Below are 20,332 nucleotides of genomic sequence, written 5' to 3'. Positions count from 1 at the left end.
CACATTCCTCATCCACTCAAACCCCCCGAACACACACACACACACACCAAGCCAGCGTTTACCCCGGGTGATTGATAGTGTGCAAGATTAATTTTGGTGATGCTATGCAAAGACAAGTAGTTCACTCCATCAGAGAGCTTCACATGGTCTGTTGTTTAAAAAATGTTTTCAGAGATATTTTTTGAAATGTGTAAAGATGAGTAGGTCATGTAGATTATTCTACATTATGTTTAGTGGCTAACACAAAGCACACAGATGCACCTCTAATGTCTCACATACAGATGCAATACATTTCCCCCACTCTTTTAAACAGAGCTCTCTGTGCAGGTAGTTTGTAATTTTGCAAAGGGATTATCATGACTTTCTATCTAAATCTGTGGGCTTTAAAAGCGGCCATGGCATTTTTGTAAATGCCATAAGATTATTTTTCTAAAGAACTGGTTTGACAGAAACCTATTTCTGATGAGTCAACTGATTCTCCCAGAAGGTCGTCGAATTATGAACGCTGATGAATTCATTTCTCATTTAAAGTCTCCTGTCACAGTTAAGGAATTGGATGGGTCCAACAAACACCTGACTTTCACCTGAAGTCCTGGTGTTCACCTCTCATATGAAAACTGAGCCGAACCCTAATGTTTTTTTCCGTAACCTAACCACATGCTTTTGTTGCATGATGAAGTAAACGTCATTACGAGGTGTTGACGATGCATCTAAGGAGCAGAAACTGCACAGTTCAAATACCAACTGATACCAATTATTGGATGTAAATTAACTTATAATAATGATTTCAGTAGGTCAAACAGGCACATCCACCTTACTCCTAGCCACCATGATACGTTGTGTGAATTATGGGGGCATCTTCCAGCGTTGAACTGAAACCGGCGATTTCCAATGGTAACAGTTTGTTTACAGCACTCTATTCTTCTTTCCGAGCAACTGGGAAATAAAACGTGGAACACACCACCTGTTATAGCTCAAACAGGATTATGTGATCATACCTCTGTCAGACAGCCATCTCAAAGCTTTTCAACCGAGCATGCTAGCAATTAGCTCGCCTTGCTCTGTTAAAATATTAACTTTAACATGGCCCGAACTAGCTTACGGTAAACATCTGCTCCTTCTAAAGATGATTTCTGATGACTTATTAAGAGACACTAACACACTCAGCAAACATTTAACATAATTCAGTTTTAACTGTAGCTCCATGTAAAGTGAATAAACGTGATGTTTCCCAGCTAATCCTCCGCTTGTCTGCGTTAACGACGCAGTTTACACGTTTTTTTAACTTCTGATTTGTTAAAAACTGTTCTGAACGAAACATGAAGCTGAATTTAGCAGCAGACTTCAGTCATAGTAATATAAAGTAGGAGTAAAAGAAATAACTTTTGGCATTCATTTTTTTATATGATATAAAGGAAGTACAGTAAATCAGTAACACATTCTCAGCCCTAATGACTAAATACATATTTTAAGGTATGTTGCTGAGTTTATCTTCTAATGTAGGTTGAGAATGAAGTCAGACGGGAAAACTCGTGAAAACTCTTGTGGTTTTATTTCTCATATCAATGGTAACCATGGCAACAGGAACAATTCCATTTTTGTTCTGGTTACATGTTCAACACACAGTTGCTGAAGACAAAAATTTAGCTTAGACTGGTTGTTAGCCGTTACAGACGCGGACAGTGCAACAGGTACCAGAGCTCTACAAAGACATTTTAGAAAATGCTAAGTTAACATTAGTTAAATATTTGTTAAAATAAATCAGTATTTGCTAAACTGAAGGCAAATTACTTTAGAAAAGAACCAGTGTTGTTGGTTAGCCACCAAGAGTAGCCACTGGGACTAACCACAGACAGTCTGTGGGACCAACTAGCTTACTGCTACTTCCGCTGTCTTCTGGGAGTTGCGCACATAATCATTTCTACAGCAGTGCGCTCAGGAATAAGGTGGATAGCAAAACATTTTTTGAGTTTTAGGATTTTTCTAAAGTTTTTTTTTTTATCATTTATGAGAATTTCTTATTTAAAAAAAAACACACACAATAAAATGGTGGTCTATCATGGATCTATTTAGGTGTCATTTTGGGAGACACTGATAACAGACCGGACAAAATCACAGGCTCCCACATTGGCCCTGGTTTTCCCCCACAGCCTGAGGCACGGCTCTATGCACAGGTGGAGTTTACAGTAGGCCATCTTGCCATCCTCACGAGCCACCCAAACAGCTGTCCCTCTTTTAAATGCATTCTTTTCCCACACTGAAAGTGTGTGTGCTTGCATGTGTGTGTGTGTGCTTTAAAGGCCCCCAGTGAAACCCTGTCTGAGCCTCAACCTGTTCCTTTGGCGATGATAATGACCACATTATCTCGCGCCATCGAACGTCGACAAAAAAAGATTGTCGTGTGCTTTCCAATCACTTTGTGGGCACTGAGACAGAAAAAGCAGAGAGAAAAGAGTGAAATAAAGATCTGGCACCTCTCGGGGAGAGGGATGGGTGAAGTATTTTATTTCTCCTTGGTGTTTTCCTCAACTTCTCTTTTGTTGGCGGGGTATAGTCACAGTTATCCAGAGGGCAGGGCGGCCATCTTGGTCAGCTGCCCTGCTGAGACAATTAGCAGGAGAATCAGAGAGTCAAAAGACAAGCTGCTAAACATGACACAAAAAATATTCATCACAACCAGGGGGTTAGCCAGTCAATTTGTGTATGAGAGAGAAAAAAGCAAACAGGTTCCAGATTGTGTAAAGTCCTGTGGTGCATTTGTGACGACAATAACCACTTGGTGCTCCCTCTTAGTAGTTACTTACTGCATTCTCATTTCTCCTGTTATTATTCTGTTGTTAATAATACTGAATATTGTGAAGCCTCGAATGATTGGAGTAGAAACATGACTTGGACTAGAGTCGCACTCAAGTAATAAATTTGATGACTTAGGAGTCAGCTTGACTAAATAAAAAAACACTTGCAACACCACTTGGTTGGACTTTAATACCAGTGACTGACTTGAGCCTTTTAACTTGAAAATACTTGATACCTTACCCCAAGCCCAAAGATTAGAAATATGTTATTTAGATAGTGTGCTATGGATCAAATTATTTCCCTTCATTTCCGGAATCAACTAACACTATGTATTCCCAGCTAGTCAACACCTGATTCCCCAAATTCACTTCGTTAGAACCAATCTGACAGCATCTGATCCAGTTGCACGGGAGAACTATGAAGTACTAATAATTAAATGAAACAGAAGCTAATTTAATTTGCATACAAAAACTATAAGGTGGACAACAACAATAAATTGCAGTACGCGCATGTGCAGGTAGAAAATAACAGACGGAGACACAACAACTTCCGTCTTTGTTTTGAAATTTGAAGTTGCACAAAGAACAATAAGTTCAGACCAAAGATCTGCGACGGGACGAGTTGAAACAGGCAACTACTTGCTTCCGTTCTAAAAACCTGCTGGTTCATACCAATGCAACTAGATAAGATGGTGTATCATCGCTATGCAACAACTCTCTGTCTTAAAATATGAATGAGGATAGTGAGAGTGAGATAGTGGCTGCAGCTGCATTTGTAGTCGTGATGAAATGGCAAAAACAGAAACAAAACAAGTGTCAGGTGGACTGTATTCATAAGATATACACCACAATGCGGTCTGCGGTCATTTTGACTTGACCAGCAGACTTCACTACATGCTCATTGGCTGTTGAAACAGGTGGCGAGCGTAACGTACTAAAACCAGACGCCAGCGATTTGACCAGCAGAGTTGCAGGTGACATCATCAGCCGGCATGAGTCGAGCTCAGACGGCCAGTTCACACCGCTGCAGCTTTTCTCTGCAACGTTCTAAAACAGTTTCGTCGTCTGAACTGGGCTGAATATTTAGCGAGCTAATGCTTAGCTAACGTTATCTTAACAGCTAAATAACTTTTGAACAAACTTGTTCTAAACATTATGTTTAAAAAAGCACGTTTAAAAAAGCATTTATGATTTGTTTACGACTTAAAACGTAAAGTTTAGGACTGCAGGAAGTTCATGATAAAATGTACCTTAGAGACAATACTGTAAAAAATAAACTGCACTGAAATGAATGAATGAATAGACTAATAGCATCATGTTGTCAAACTACACGCAGTTCTTTGTTAAAATCTCACGCTGACAGTGTTCATTTACTTTTGTAGGCTGAAACAAAACTTTAGAAACCGTAAAATACACCCTGAGTACAAAAAGTACGAGAGGAAAGCACGTGAGTATATCTCTGACAGACTGACTTGAATTTGTCTTTTGATGCCCTTTAAACTCAAAGCCCTAAAACAAATTGCAAGAGGATAAAGTTATCCAGGTGAGCCGTGTGCCAGGATGTGCCTGGAGCAGCTCCTCCTCGGCTTCCTGTAATTACGTGCGTGGAGAGGGCACGTCCGCCGTCTGTCAGCACGGGGCTGATGGACGACTGTAGCAGCAGAGCAGGGAAAACGTGTTCGGGTTGCCGTGATGAAAACTTTCACAAAAAAGCGATTTACAAGATCCCATTTCATCTGCACCTACAATACAGGATCAATAAGCACCTGAAACTCCTCTTTCTCTCATGCAAACACACATTAACTCTTTCTTTCTTTGCTGTGTGCATTTTGTGCATGCTGTCTTGCAAGTCAAGCTTAACTGCACACACACACATATGCAGGGGTCAGAAAGGTCATCTCTCATCAGTCTATATCCATGCAGCACACTGAGGGAATCCTGGCCAATGTAATTACTCTGTTGAAGCACTTCATTCACATTCATGTATACAGCACATCTACATACACCAGCAGACATGCTCACTCATGAAATGAGGTGGAACAGGATGGATTCATGGGTGAGGAGAGGCTTCCACTGTGTGTTCGTTAGGCACAAGTTTGTGCTGAAGGTGAATTGAAATTGTACTTTATGAGTAGCATCTCTCTCTCTCTTTGTCCCCCCCCCACCCCACTCACTCACTCACTCACACACACACACACACACACACACACACACACTTAGGTTAGGGTTGATGGATGCCTGGGGTTTGTTAAGTCATACATCACAGAGGTCATTTAAGCTGCCAACACATCTGCTGTCTCTGCCCTCAGAAAGAGAGGAAGAGGTGGAGAGGGAGGAAAGATTTATAAAGGCGAGGGGGAGAATTATGCAGGGTGAGAGAGAATGAGACTGTGATTAGTAACTGGAGTGGATGAAAAGCGCTCTCTCTCTCACACACACACACACACACACACTCGTGCTGTAAAGTGGTATCTTTACTGAAGCTGCTTGCGTTATGAGTTTCTCTGCTCCTCCATCAACTTTTCGTCTTGTCTCTGTTAACTACTGACAATAAAGTTGCTGATTAATGCCAAGGGGCTGTTTCGTGCGCCAACATATTAATGAGATGCTTCTGAAGGAGGAGTCCTCATTGATTTCCTCAGATGCTGTTGACGTTTGTGAGGTGGCTTTATCTCAGACGTTTCAATGTGTGTGTGTGTGTGTGTGTTGATTGCAGATCGATAGCTTTTATCCACTCATGCTGGACTGTTACTGTGACTTACTGTAGCTGCTTCTTAGTCAGTGTGTTATCTCCTTTTCCTCTTAACCTGCAGCTGCCATGAAGTCGCTACCAAAAGGAGGAATATCACACTTTTATCCATGAACTAGATGCTAACATAGATGCTAGCAAGACTCCAAAGTGCAGATCAAAGTTCTGTATTTGATCAAATCTAACAACAGAAATCTTCGGTAAGGTGGTGAGTGTGACATTGTGTAATTCAATAGCAGTATGTGACTTAAAAATATTGAAGTCCACTGCTAAAATCCGGATTTCTCACCTCCTGTCAACCTCGAATTTCATTTTTCACTTGACACCCGGTGATCAGTTTACATCCCAAGTTTCTGCACATTCATCTCCCTCGTGCTCCTTCTACTCACCTTGCGTTCCTTGTTTTCCTCTCTTACCGGCTCTCTTGGTGTTTTACCGTCAGCTAGCCACAGCCAACATTTTCGTGGCGACAGATCTGCACGGCAACAAAAACACATTTAAAGGCCACAGCAGGGTTTTCATGATATTTTGACATGTTTCATTACAGCCAACCATTTGTATTGTTTTGTTTAAGAAATGTGAATGTATTTCTTTTTATATACTTTTCCACACAGCCCGTTTCCATTCATTCTGTAAAATTCGAAATTCAGTGTTCTTGAAACAAAGTTTTCTGTCAAGTTGTTTTACTGTTGCGTTGTATTTGAGGCAAATCAATCTGCACTAAAATTCTATTACCATAAAATTATCATGTAACCCTGTCTCCTAGAAGTTACATTTATATACAACTAATTTGAAACAGCAACCTTTCTCCACCTTTAACCAAAGTGCTCTTGTTGCCTCAACCTAAAGACAAGAGTCTGGATGTGAACCCAGAGGACTGGTGTCAAGGTACTGCACTTTGTTTGCATGTAACATAATTAAAAAGTAATGCAGACTTGATGTAATATGTGTCAGGTTTATAATTTTTTTGCTAATTTGTTTTTTATACCCGACTGAGAGGAATGGAAACAAATGACCGCATTGCATGGAAAGAGAAGAACATCCAAAATTCTAAAACTGTACACCGTGAAGTTTAAAATGGTCCCCAACATTAAATAAAAATGATTTGTGGTTTGGTGCGCTTCCTAAGTCACAATTTTAGAATTAAAAGTTTATTAAAATTTATTAATGACATTTATTCAAATGTATTTTTACTTTTTATTAAAAGTAAAAATGTATATTTTTTCATGTCTGTGTGATTTAGACAAAGAAACTGTAGTGAAAGGTGGTACGATGTCAATATGTCTACCACAACACCGCTTTCATTGTCTATTTTTTTTTTATCATGGTCCGGCTGTGCCTCCCTCTCATTCCTGTTGTTTTCAGCTGTTTCCCCCTCCCTTGTGTTTCTCGTCAGTCCCCGTTTGTCTTCTGTGTGTGTGTGTGTGTGTGTGTGTGTGTGTGTGTCTCCTTCCTTTACCTGGCTGCCTGATTATCTGCACAGCTGTGATCACCTACTCACCTGAGGCTCGTCAGCTCATCAAGCCCTGCAATATAAAACCCCAGTTCTTCAGACCAATCTTCGCCAGATTGTTCAGTTTGCCAGCTTGGTACATTCATATGGTCAAATTTAGGCTTTTGTTTGATTCAGTTTTCTTGCTTTTTTTCACTCCTGCTGACTCATGCTTTTGCCCGTGTCTCAGGTTTCATCCAGCTACAGATCTCAGCCAGCCTGCCCGTTAGTCTCTCTGCCGCCTGCCCAGCTTCATCGTGGACACCTACCAAGATCACTATTCATTTTTGACAATAAAACACCCTTTGGAACTTTTTTCATAACATTTTGTCCGCATTCTGCTTTTTGGGTCCTAAGGTGTACAAATCCTCACATTTTTGTGGAAAAAAAGGGCGAGCAGGAGAATACTTGTGCAATGGTGCTCATGTTGGCAGTGTGGCTGCTCTAACCTGTTAACCCTTTGGGCCCAAGCCAAGGCCTTTTTTTGGGGTATTTTTACTGCCTTTACTTTAAAGCTCATATCACAGTCATTATAAAGGCTACATACACATGCTATATATTGGGGGGGGGGTTCAGGACAATCTGGGCTATCCAGATTTGCCATCATTTCATGTCCTTCTATGTGCCTGTATTTTATATTCATTTTTATATCAATGGAAAAATAAATCTGTGTGACTAAATTCTTACATTTTTACATGTATCTCACCATAGCAAGTTGGAAGGAGACATATTCTGCCATATATGAAGAGGGGAGACTCTCTGGAATCTGGCATTATAAGAACCATGATGCTGGGACATTCTGTCACTTCACAGCTGTCCAAAACATGTGGATTGTTCCAGGCGGACATGATTGCCAGTATTTTTTCAATATTGCAAGAAATTCCATTGACTCATTTTTTTTTGTTTTTCTTTTTTTTTTTTTTTGAAAGAAACATGCAATATTTACATCTAAGATAAAAGAAAAATACTAATAATATTATTCCTCACTATATGAAGTGACTGATAACAAGATCTGTATAATGGATTGTAAAGAAATTTGTCAGGTTTTTATTTTGTAGACATGTGATCTGTATTTCTAGCATGATGGGATGACAGCACAATGATGTGTTCGGTATCATTGGAAAGCTCCGGTCCTGCGCTTTCATGTGATATGTGTGGCATTTCTGTGCAACCCACGAGTCGCGAGTAATCCATCCAAGAGTAATGTGTGTGCAAAGCTTTATGAAAGCTTTGTTATACATCATTTTATTGTAAATTTATCTTTTTTCATCCTTGTGAAAACATGACTGCCGACAAATGGTCTTGTCGGAAAGCTGCGGTTCCACTGATTCACGTGATATGAGTGGCTTCTCGTTATGACGAGAAAATCCATAGAGAAGAACAGGTGTGAATTTGAACGCACTTTGCTTCGTTCGGGCCCATAGGGTTAATACTGCTTATAGAGCCAGGGCAGCTGATTCCCCTGCTTCCTATTTCCAGTGTTTATCCTCCTGAGACCCTGTGTCCTCATATGAGGACATCACATTTGGGTTTACTTGACCTTACACTTAATTCTGCTTAACTTAGACCTGTTGTCCTCGTTTGTGGACACTTTTTTGTGCCATCTAGTGGTAGTAAAAGCACAATACACCAATCCATGTAAAAACAAGATGGCAGCCATCTCTGCCAAGTCAGTCTGTGGATGATCTTGACACAAAAGTGGACAAGGTCCAAAACCTGATCACATTTTATGGTTGAAACGTGTTTATTTATGATTAATAATGTTTGTAGTGTGATATACAAATTTTACCAATGTTAGTAACGGTAACAAGCTAAGACGCTATTAATTAGCATAAGGAATTTATCATTAGCTTGTTGAAGGACATTGAGACTTTGTTATCATCTCGTTTGAAGATATAGGGACTTTACTGTTGTTGACAGTGTTTAGTTTTTTATTCTTACCAGGTCCTACAAATCCCAAATAGCTAGGAGAAATTTAAAATGCAAACTGTGGTTATGCTAAGCTAAACTAACCGACTGCTAGCTTTAGCTTTACATATGAGAATGGCAACGATCTTCTCATCTAACTCTCGGCAAGAAACCTAATAGTGTTTTCCAAAATGTCAAACTATAGCTTTATTGTTGTGCATTTTTGGAGGTAGCTATCCAAGGTTATTAGGGTGGGAAATCGACAACGCTACAGGCTAGGTTACTGATAACTGACAGATGGTGAATGGTTATACAATGAGGAAATGGTTGTTTGTCAAAATGAACATCCCACTTTGAAAGTTAACTCCTCAGTTCTTTGTTTTACTTGGAAAAAAGGGCATTCTTCTTTGAACCTAAATGAGTCCTCGTGTGCTACGTAGATGAACCGAGGAACCCGTGGCACTTTTTATGTAGCATGCGGTGACAGTTGTGGGGGTTAACATGATCAGTAGGAGCGGATGTGGCATTTAAAGTCTGTTATTATGGTCTATTTGCCACAGCTGGCTCTGACACACAAATTGGGTCAAATCCAACATACACATCACCATTTCTGAATTACACACACTCCGATAGCGCTGTGTTTCACACACACCAGGGAGGAAGGGTGGTGAGAGGGAGAGGAGGATGAGGAGCGGGAGATGAAGACATAAGAACAGAAAGGCTGGTGATTCCACGCGTGTCACACATGTTTTGATTTCTCTAATCTCTTTTAAAGCTTGTGTAAGATTTTTCTTTTTCGTCCGCTGAAGCTTGTGATGTTCCTCAGCATCAACCGCTGAAGAGCGCTGGGATAAACCTCCCCACTCTCACTCACACACACACAAACTTGTTCTCACTCTCTCCTTGATTAAATCCTGCTCTGACCGTGATCTCTGTTCTCTTCACCAATAACACTGTTCATCCTTCTTTCTGCTCTTCACCAACACACACACACACACTCACAGACACACACCTCTCAGACAAGGAGATTAATTTACTCTTGTTCATTTTTCAAGTTCTGCGTCTTCTCTGTGTTTAATGTGTGGTCGAATGTGTGTGTGTGTGTGTGTGTGTGTGTGCGTTGATTGATGTGTAGAAGCCCAGGAGCATAATCATACACTTCCAGACGTCATTTTTCACTTTCAGTGTTGATGGATGGACTTGATGCATCTGATCACTGCTACCTCAGCGTGGGGGGTCTAGGTCATCTTCGAGGTGTGTGTGTGTGTGTGTGTGTGTGCTTGTGTGTCTCACTGGCCAGCAGTCCATCTGTCTGTCTGCGGCAAGTAGTGATTGAGTAGACTCCCTCATTCCCACCAGAAGGCCTGTTTGTGGGGTCTCTTCTCCCTTGGCTGCCCCGAGGACAACCAGCCATGACAGCCAACTGTGCGTGGATTTAAATGTGCGTCTGTGTGTCTAAGTGTGATTTTTAAAGGGAAATTATACTATTTTAATCACCCTCTCTGTTGCAGGGATTTGGGAAATGAGGTCTCTGGCAAAAGCGTTCAAGATATTCCAAAAAACTTCCACCAAAGTAAGCCGAGACCACTGGAAATCCCTTCAGCTGTTTCTTGTTGTTCCAGCTGACAATCTAACAAAGCTATTAACATAATCAACTGCGATCAATACATACATGTGAACTGACACTTCAGCTGCTTTAAGTGCACACACACAATTAACTTCCAGTGCTCCCACTTCAACAACAATTTCAACTACTTTCACAGTTTAAACTTTGACTGATTTCAGCACGTAGAGGTCAATTGGCGTTTCAAACAATAGTTCAAGTCTTCTTAGTGTTTTCACTTCAGCAGAAATGTCAGTGACTAATCTTTAATTGCAGCAACAGAGGCTATCACTTATGCTAGACGTTTCAGAGTAAATAGGTCTAGAATGATTTAGACTAAGCACAGGGAGAGTAACAACGTAGTTATGTAAGGGACTGAAAGAGTAGCACCAAAAATCAAGGAGGAGAAAGAGGAGGCAGCGTCACAAATGGAAAGGCAACCCTGTCTCCTAGAAATTAGTTATATGATATTGTGACAACTTTTCTTTTCAACACTACAGTTATGTACTATGTAAGCTTCGCACGGAGGTAGTTGGGGAAGATGGCAGGCATACAAAGTGCAGGACCTTGACACCAGAACATTGAGCTCTGCTACAAAAGCACGTTGTTTAATTTTAGGGAAAGACTCTGATTCAACAGTATCAACATGTTTGCAACTACAATATAACAATACATTATATTAGTAGGAAACTTAATTTACTCGACTAAATGTAAGTTCTTGGAAGAACATGCAAACCCCGACAAATTAACTCCTTTAAGTTCTTATACTTCAAGTGACACTTACTGGGCCAATCCCAATTCTCTTCCCTTTACCTTACCCCTTGGTTTCACACTCGCCAGATAGATTCCCCCCAACAATGAAGGGGTTGTGTTGTGGGGTAGGGAATTTTACCTACGAATTGGGACGCCACTTCATGCAAATTAGTGTAACAGACCCTAACCTAACCCTACGTCACGTGTATCGTCGACGTAGGCCTTAGCATTGATGGCTACACAGAGAGCTCTGGAGATATTCATATTGGCTACATCATGAATTAGCAATTTTCAAGCATTCATATTCTAACTCAACGCTTACAGATATCAGTGCATATGCAGAAACACATTCCGACATATTTTTGAATTTTTGCATGCTTATTTGCGAAAATAGTACTTACAATTGTGCGATGGCTTTCTCATGGAGGCTGCCATCTTCCTGGAAAACTCGCCTGGCTGGATAGTTTCGCAATGCATCCTTGGAAATTCAATCTTCCCCTCAGTTGAGATGGGTTCATAAGTGTGCATTGCACAGCCCTTCAAATTAAGATTTTAAGGGCTGAAAAGCACTTCCCTAAAGTTTGGGACACCGTAGCCCTTCGCGGGAACGCGCAAAAACAAGGGCTAGGACGAATATTGAGGGGAAGTGTGAGTATTGGGACGGACCCACAAACTCGAGTGCTTCAAGGCCCAGTGTGTAGGATTTAGAGAAATATATTGGCAGAAATGTAATATAATACAATAAGTATGTTTTCTTTAGTGTATGATCATCTGAAAATAAGAATTTTTGTGTGTTTGTTACCTTAGAATGAGCTGTTTGTACCAACAAAGGGAGTGGGTAAAAATCTCCTGAACAAAGAACACCAAAGGAATTTTACCCAGTTGAAGTTTCAGCAGGTTGCAATCTGCAATCTTCGCTGCTAGATACCACTTAACCCCCCTAAATCTTCCACGCTTGGACCTTTTAAGTGCACTGAAGTGCTTCAATTTGAACTGTTTATTAGTACTGTATATACTCCTGCTGCTCTGACACTTCGGTTTCCTGTGTGGGATCAATAAAGTTTGTCTTGTCTTGTCTCAAACAACATGTCACAAGCAAAGAATTACAATTTAAAAAGACTTTAACCTGCGCACATGATTTCAGAATGCTAAAAAGAATCACAATATTCAGACATTTTGGAGAGTTTAAATGTTCCCAGTTCATGTGGGCTCAAAAAGTGCCCTCTTGACGGCCATGTGTACTTACTTTTTAATGTGGGATGTGAGAATAGGGTTACCATGACTTATTCTATGTGGACCAAAGCACTTTTCAGCACAGACCCATGCAGTAACACCCCGACACACACACACACACACACACACACACACACACACACACACACTATTCATGCTATGTTCCTGGTTAACTAGTGCTCCTCCCACTCATTGCGCTTCACCTCGCCACAATGCCTGCCATAAAATTTGGGGGGTGAGGGAGCAGGAGAAGAGAGGGGGTTAAGAAAAGCACTGAGAGATGGCTTGATGTTAAATTGACTGGAAAAAAGCCGCTTGCTTTTTCATGCTAATTGCCGTGCAACAAATTGTTAATTTATTCCACAAAGAAATGCAAAACACCCTCAGATTTGGCTGAAAATGCGCGCACGATCAGGGCATCTTAAATTGAACACCTTTTTACACTACCACCATCTCTGCACACACAAACACACACAAAAAAATCTGCTTAACGTGGTCATCATTAATCGGGAAGGGAGGAGAGAAAAGAACGTTGCTCAACACACATCCTCTTCTCTCTTTCTATCTCTCCATTGCTCTCATTCTTTCTGTCTCACATACACACTCTAACACACATTCTCGAACCAGGTTCAGGTGGTTTTGAGGTGATTTCATGGTTGCTGTTTTATTGATGGTTCCCGTCAAACATGAAACGCTTCTTTTCCCACCTAACCGCACACACATGCACTGCCTCTGGGCTGTCATTCAGGACATACACAGACAGCCAGAAAAAAGGGGTTGGCGTCAGCTCTACCGGGCCCGCAAGTCATGTCAGGTCCTGCACTGAACTACACACACACTTTTACACACTTATCTTGGATCTTTATGGTGTGCTGCACCCTCCACTTAGCACTGCTGTAAAGGTCTTCCTGAATTCGTACAAGAGTACCATCTTCAAAGAGGTCCACGCACACAAACACACACCTAAGAGCCACACAGACTTCTAAGCGGACTTAATCATTTCACATTTGGCTTCAAAGAGACTGTTTAAACACATGCTTGCTCACTGTCTGAAAGCACAGCATGGGTCCGGTACTCTTTAATAGTCTTTCAATTCAGCTTAATTCTGCATCTTTGAGTTCGGCTGCATTTGGAGAGCGGAGTTGTAATGGTGAGATAATAGGGAGCACATTTCCTTTTCAATGCATTTCTCAATAACACCCGCCCCTCTCATTAACACAGAGAGAAGGTTTCAGTGTCTTGAACTATAAAACCCATCACTGGGAGTCTTGTTAGTCGTGCAGAATACAGTTGTCTGGTTGAAATTTGTTTTTGCAACCTCCAATTCCGTTAATATGCATTTTACCTCCTCCATTTTCAACTACATTTAAAACTTCAGCTCAACGTATGATTTATGGGGTCACAGTTTAACTCAGAGTTCAGTCTTAGTTCAAGTTTTTGCTCCTATCTCTCCCATAATGATGTTACATCTTAGAGCATCTCATCTCCTGTCCTCGGGAGCTTTTCGTCGTGACCTTTGAACCTCTGGGGTCGTATACCTCTGGAGGCTGACCGTAGCTTGACTCTTCCCCTCTCTTGGTGCACGTGTAACGTCTCCAGTGTCATCTGTGAAGGTACCTGAGCTGCAGTATGAACACACAAATGTGTAAAAAGCAAAATCGCAGAAAAGTGCAAATGGTAAATACCTGAAGTGGTCACCAGCATACACATTCTGCACATTCTGCTCATTCAGACTCAGTCTTTGAAGGTGTCCTCTGAATCACAGGACTTGTAATTACGTTCAGCTCTCGGCCTCACTGTTGTTATTAGAACAAAGCTGCACACAGAGCAGTAAACAGTTAGAATTTAAAGTCTTTTGAGTCATGTTTGCACAGCAGTTCAGCACATAAGTGACCTAAATATGTCATTCGAAGACATCTGTTAAATATTTCGCACTCACTCATGACTAACTGTAGATGTCATCAGCGTCATGTTTGTACCTTGAATGCAAAAAATGTTTAAATGGCAGGGCTACAGCTAACTGCTACTTTTAACATTGATGAATCTGCCAAAGCATCTCTTACTTACTGATTCATGGTTTAGGCCATAACATGTCAACAAAAAATGTCCTCAACATACGGTGTAATTTATTGTAGCGTGTACCAGTACTATATGCACTGATACATACATGTAGGTACAAGTGAAGAAGATGTTAAGTTAAGGATTAAGGAGGTTAACATCTGATTTTTAATACATTATTACGGTGTTGTTGAAGTGACGTTACATTTGCAGAAAAGCGTTATGACTTGTGAGCCAAGTCTCACTCCAAAGTTGTCGAAATCCGGCGCTTGGGCAGTGACTTGCGACGTCAGACACTGACGAAAAAAGCCGTCCTTTAACGTCAGCATGACACGCGGCCGGTCGCCGTTATAGTTTAACAGTGTTCGGCAGAAAGTCCAAAAAGGGTAGGTGAGATGGGTTTTGGATGGGTCCAACAAACACCAACTTCAACCTGGGAGCATGATGTTCACGTCCTGTAAGATTATAGGTTAAACCCTGCTCTTTTTTCCTATACCTAACCACGTGTGTTAGTTGTTGGGCGAAAAAAAACGTCAATTCGCATTGTTGTACTGACATAGTGCGTTCACTTTGAAAGACACTGTATGTAAAAGGTAAATTTCCTGTGAAAACAGAAGTGTATTTTGAGAACAGACAATGCATGTAACAGGCAGAACTTGACACGGTGTCCCAGAAAGTCAACAACCAACGTACCCAGGATACCTTGTATGTCATATCTGGACGTGGAAAGTCCATGACCAACCGTCAGTATGTGATGAGGTTGGAGTGAGAATGTGTTGGACTTGTTTAGGACTTGAAACTCAAAGTTTAGGACTTGGGATTTGACTTGGGACCTGTCAGTCTCAACTTGTTGATCGAGTGCAAAGACTTGAGACTTACTATGATTTGCAAAATAGTGACTTGGTCCCACCTCTGCAAATAGGTGCATAAAAATTCCCAAGAAAGCACAAAATTAAGTGTTTGATGCTCAAACTCTGCTGGCAGATGACCCCTCAACTCCACGTTCCATGTGTCGTATCCCCAGCCCCTGGTGTTGAAACTAAAGCCCTTTTTAGATAGGAATTGTGCACATTTGCAGAAAAGCCAATCAGTCTTCTTTCAGCATTGGCAGTATAAAAGCAAAATCGGGGAGTGCGGCAAACTGCCGTCTACCTACTTTTGTTTATACAGAAAGCGCCTTTTTCGGGGCAATGGGGGGCGTGAGCAAGTAACAAAACATGTAGCTCAGCGTGTGACATTAAAGTGACGTGGGAGGGAAGCCGCGGCTGGTCAGTCCTTCGGCGATTCTCTCGTAAGTCGGCCCGTTCTTCACCGTCCCCGTCATCTGACGGTTAATGGCCTCTTTGTTTGCAAGGGTAAGGAGGGCGCGCAATTCCTTGTCTCCCCAGTTGCTCATCTTTACAGTGTCTGTCAGGTTTGCGTTTCCTTCTTGCTACTAGCTGCTCATTCCTGCTATCAGCTGTTTCCTGTTTATCCACCACCAGTGGGTTGCACGTGCAGCGTCATCAACAGCTCCTCCCACAAGTCTTCAACAGCCCCTCCTGTGGCGGAAGGCTGCTTCGGTCTTTTAAACCAAAAAGGTTCCCTTGGGCACCTCTGATCAACTCGCCAATCCGGCTCTGTGTGTCTAAACACTCGCAGCTTGCCAGCAAAACGGCCCAACATTCACGGAAAATCGGGCAGTGTAAAAGGGGCTTAAATATATGCCCTTGCAAGTGCAAGTGCCATTCTTTGCTTTTTGGTTTTCAAAAAGGCCTTTTTTAGAAACATGAGCTCATATTCATAAGGTTATTAAAATTCAGCAATCACAGAAAAACCGAAATGGTTTTAGTTAAGAATTCACCATTTTTGCAAACTTCCATTTCCAATTAAAACTGCCCTCCCCTGCAGAGAGCCCTGATTCACTCATTAATTATCTCACTGCAAGACATTAAAGTTAGAGGCAGAAAAAAGAACTTCTTATCTGAATACAATACACACAGCGCACAGTTCACAGAGACGACCTAACAGCACACAGGCCTTCAGACTGTCCTCGCTGCATGGATCTGTTGAACAGGATCTTTTGAGTGTTTGGATTTCAGATGTGACAAGTTGTACGATTTTTTTGGAACTGATTAACGTTTTTCTCTTTGGAGGCCTTCAAGAGTTTTATTTTGAGTCGGAGTTGATGCTCAGCCTCTGTGATGCGTTGCCATCCGGCCACTGATTGGCCGCTTCTCTGTTGGCTACTATGACAACCGTGGTTAACATTCCGCTCTGCACTCTGGTGTTCCGGGTAATTGCAAAAGAATTCCTTCAGAAACACTTCTGAGTTCAGACTGGCACGCCCCTTACACACACACACACACACACACACACTGAACCAGACACATTTATTCTAAAGCATTAAAGGATTGTTATTCCAGACAATTAAACCATATTTGACCAATGTTTAGGGAACTGACAGAATCTGTCAAATTTTATTTTGCTGACACCCCCACACACGTGCACACACACTAATACAAAATCACAGGGGAATTGCTATTTACTTTCACAGACACACACACACACACTCCGGCAGCCTTATCTGACTCTGGTAACGTTTCCAACCGTGGACTGTTAATAAACATGTTTCCATCAGAGACATAAAATCAAAGAGGGTGTGACAACCAGCATCGGATGTCTCAAAAACAATTTTCATAACTTGTTGTGTTAATTACAGTGTCGGACAGTCTGGATGAGCAAAAGCGCTCCCTCATTTCGGTTCGACACCCTGTTTAAATTTGTATGTGTTGCTGTTTAAAGGGAGGAAGGCGACAAACTCAATCAAACATCACTTGCTAAAACTATCAAGGCAATCTTTTAACATTAAAGCATCTGGGTTGAGACTGCTTTTTAGTTCATTCATTCATTTTCCGTAACCGCTTACCCTGTTGGGGGTTGCGGGGGGGCTGGAGCCTATCCCAGCTGACATTGGGCGAGAGGCAGGGTACACCCTGGACAGGTCACCAGACTATCACAGGGCTGACACATAGAGACAGACAACCATTCACACTCACATTCACACCTACGGACAATTTAGAGTCACCAATTAACCTGCATGTCTTTGGACTGTGGAAGGAAGCCGGAGTACCCAGAGAAAACCCACACTGACATGAGGAGAACATGCAAACTCCTAACCAGGAGCCCTCTTGCTGTGAGGTGACAGTGCTAACCACTGCGCCACCATGCCACTCTGCACCATTCGCTTTTTAGTATGTTGCTCATTTTACTTAAAGGAGCAGTGTGTGAGATTTAGGGGGATTTAGTGGCATCAAATGGTAAGAATCGATTGCAACCAGTTGAAACTTCTCCCGGTTAGAATTCCAAGAGCTGAATTATCAAAAAAAGAGGGTAAAACAATGTACTGAATGTGTGATTATGAGTGAAAAACAAATCAGCACAAACAGAAATGTCCATGTAGGAGCTAACTGTGTATTAAAACACTTGTATAAAAAAAAAAAAAATGATAAGAGAGGCTGTTTTTTTCCCCTTAAGACAACATAGGAACCATTTATTTATCATTTTTGTATATTTATAACAGTGTGTGGTGCCTGTAAGTAGTTCAGTAATGTGTTTGGACTAAATATGTCACTGGATATAAATCAGAACTGTGTCACCACTGTTTTTGTTGTCATAATATTGATCTGTGGAATAAAATTGTGCTTCACAGGTGGGTTATAGCGGCTTATTTTTTTGTCTGACAAATGCATTTATTGGACCTGTTGTGGTGGCTGTATCTTGAAATGGTCGTTAACGGAACCGCATGGAGGCTGCTCATATAAGTAAACCATTTTTACAAGAAAAAAACCTTAAGAGGGCCCAGGCTGTTAGATTTCCAATAGGGTCCTCATGCTCCGAGGTTTTTACCAGGAGGGAAATTATCCTCAGAGGTTTCTTTCTCTCCAGAACAAACGGATCAGGTGATTTAAACTGGTAAAAACACTCAATAAAGCAGCTTCACATTTAAAAAAGTCAATGTTTTCCAACGCTGGCTTTTCAAAACATAAACAACAGACACACGTGACACAATTCTGTAGCGTGTATGCTAAAGAAAAGGTCAAATAAAACATCCAACCACAGAGAGGAAAACAATCTCCTCGACAAAGGTGTGGGTTAAACACATGTCCCACCCACACCTTGAACTGGCACCATGCCCACTGAGACACACCGGTTGTTTTCCACTTGATACAGACACCAGGAAGCATCAATCAGTCAGCTATCATTAAAGGGAGATGCTGCCAACTTTTACAGAGCTTCATGCCAGTCCAGTTCAGTGTAATGTGATGTGTCATGTTTCCAGTAATAACAATAAAAAAAAAACTTTCATCACGCTAGGGTACATCTCCTAAGGTTACTGCGCTCATACTTCATAGACAGGAACAATTTAGATTTACAGGTACAGTTTGCGAATCACCCAAAAATGTGAGCTTGTGTGTAATACCAGGAGGAAGTGCAGTGACAAAGCAGTGACATCACCTGTTGTCATTCACATTTATCAACACTTCAGGATGAGTACAGAATGACTATCTATCTATCTATCTATCTATCACAACTTGTAGCTTGTTAGAGGAAAGTTATGTGAAACATGTCTGTTATCACCTTTCAACAAGTTCTCCAGGTCTACACACACACACACACACACACACACACACAGACTGTATGAGCAACATAGGCATCTGCCAAAAGATTAGCTCATGGTAGAAGTCATAAATCTTTTTGTCTTTACAACTTAACCTTTAGGAGAAGGAGACATCCTGACGCCGAGGGCCCGTGTGACAAACACACGCCTACACACACGACTGCACAAAGCTTGGGGATATCACGAAAAAAAAAAATGTAACAGTGTGCACTGACTCACACTTTCCAACATCATGCGTAGGTGCACCATTTCAACTTTACATTCCTGTGCATGCACACGCCCTGGTGTTTCATGCTCACATGACCGCTGGAAGTGAGGTGGACAACGCAGTCACCTCCAAGATGCATATCGAATCCATCAGAGGTGTTCGAGAGGATGCTCGGTCACTCCGAGAGGCAGCACTGTTTTCACTTTGATTTGAGTTTATTAACCGGGCACAAAACAAATTCCAGCTTTGATCAGTTTTCATGTCAAGATTGCGAACATGCAGACACACACACATAAGCTCATTTACAGGTTCAGTTTCTGCTCCCACTCGTTAGCTGTATTCCAGCTGATTCTGGGTGCTTAACATATCAGGATGACACTTAACTTTCGCAGTCAAATCAAAGGCATTTTGCTCTGCTCAGTTGGAGTTTGCATGTAAAAGACAGAGAGAGTTCACAGCTTTAAAGATAGAAAGTGAACCCTGCTGCTTGTCAGAATCTACTCATGCTGGGCTCAAAACATCTGAAACACTCACAGCTCTGGCTTCATTTGCTCTGTGCTTATCTCTTCATGCACGTTCTCCAATCTTGACCCCAAATTTGTTTCCACACTAGGTTGTAGTTGCTGTTTTGTGGTTGCTCAGTAGTTTTGTCATTGTGTTTCCAAACCTACTGTAACGGGCTGCACTGAAGTCAAAGGAAATATGTACTGTACGTTTATTTTTGCTTTCATGGACATGATGCTGCTTTGAACTTTCTGTTCTAATGTCATGGTTATACAGTGTTTAACAGTGCTATCTCCCACCTGCCCATTTTAATGTGTATTTCTCTTTGTCAGCAACCCTCCCCCCAACTTACAGTTCTTTGCTTAAACA

Source organism: Epinephelus moara, chromosome 22 (assembly GCF_006386435.1).
Source record: "Epinephelus moara isolate mb chromosome 22, YSFRI_EMoa_1.0, whole genome shotgun sequence".
NCBI lineage: Eukaryota > Metazoa > Chordata > Actinopteri > Perciformes > Serranidae > Epinephelus > Epinephelus moara.
Note: the sequence above shows the minus strand (reverse complement) of the source record.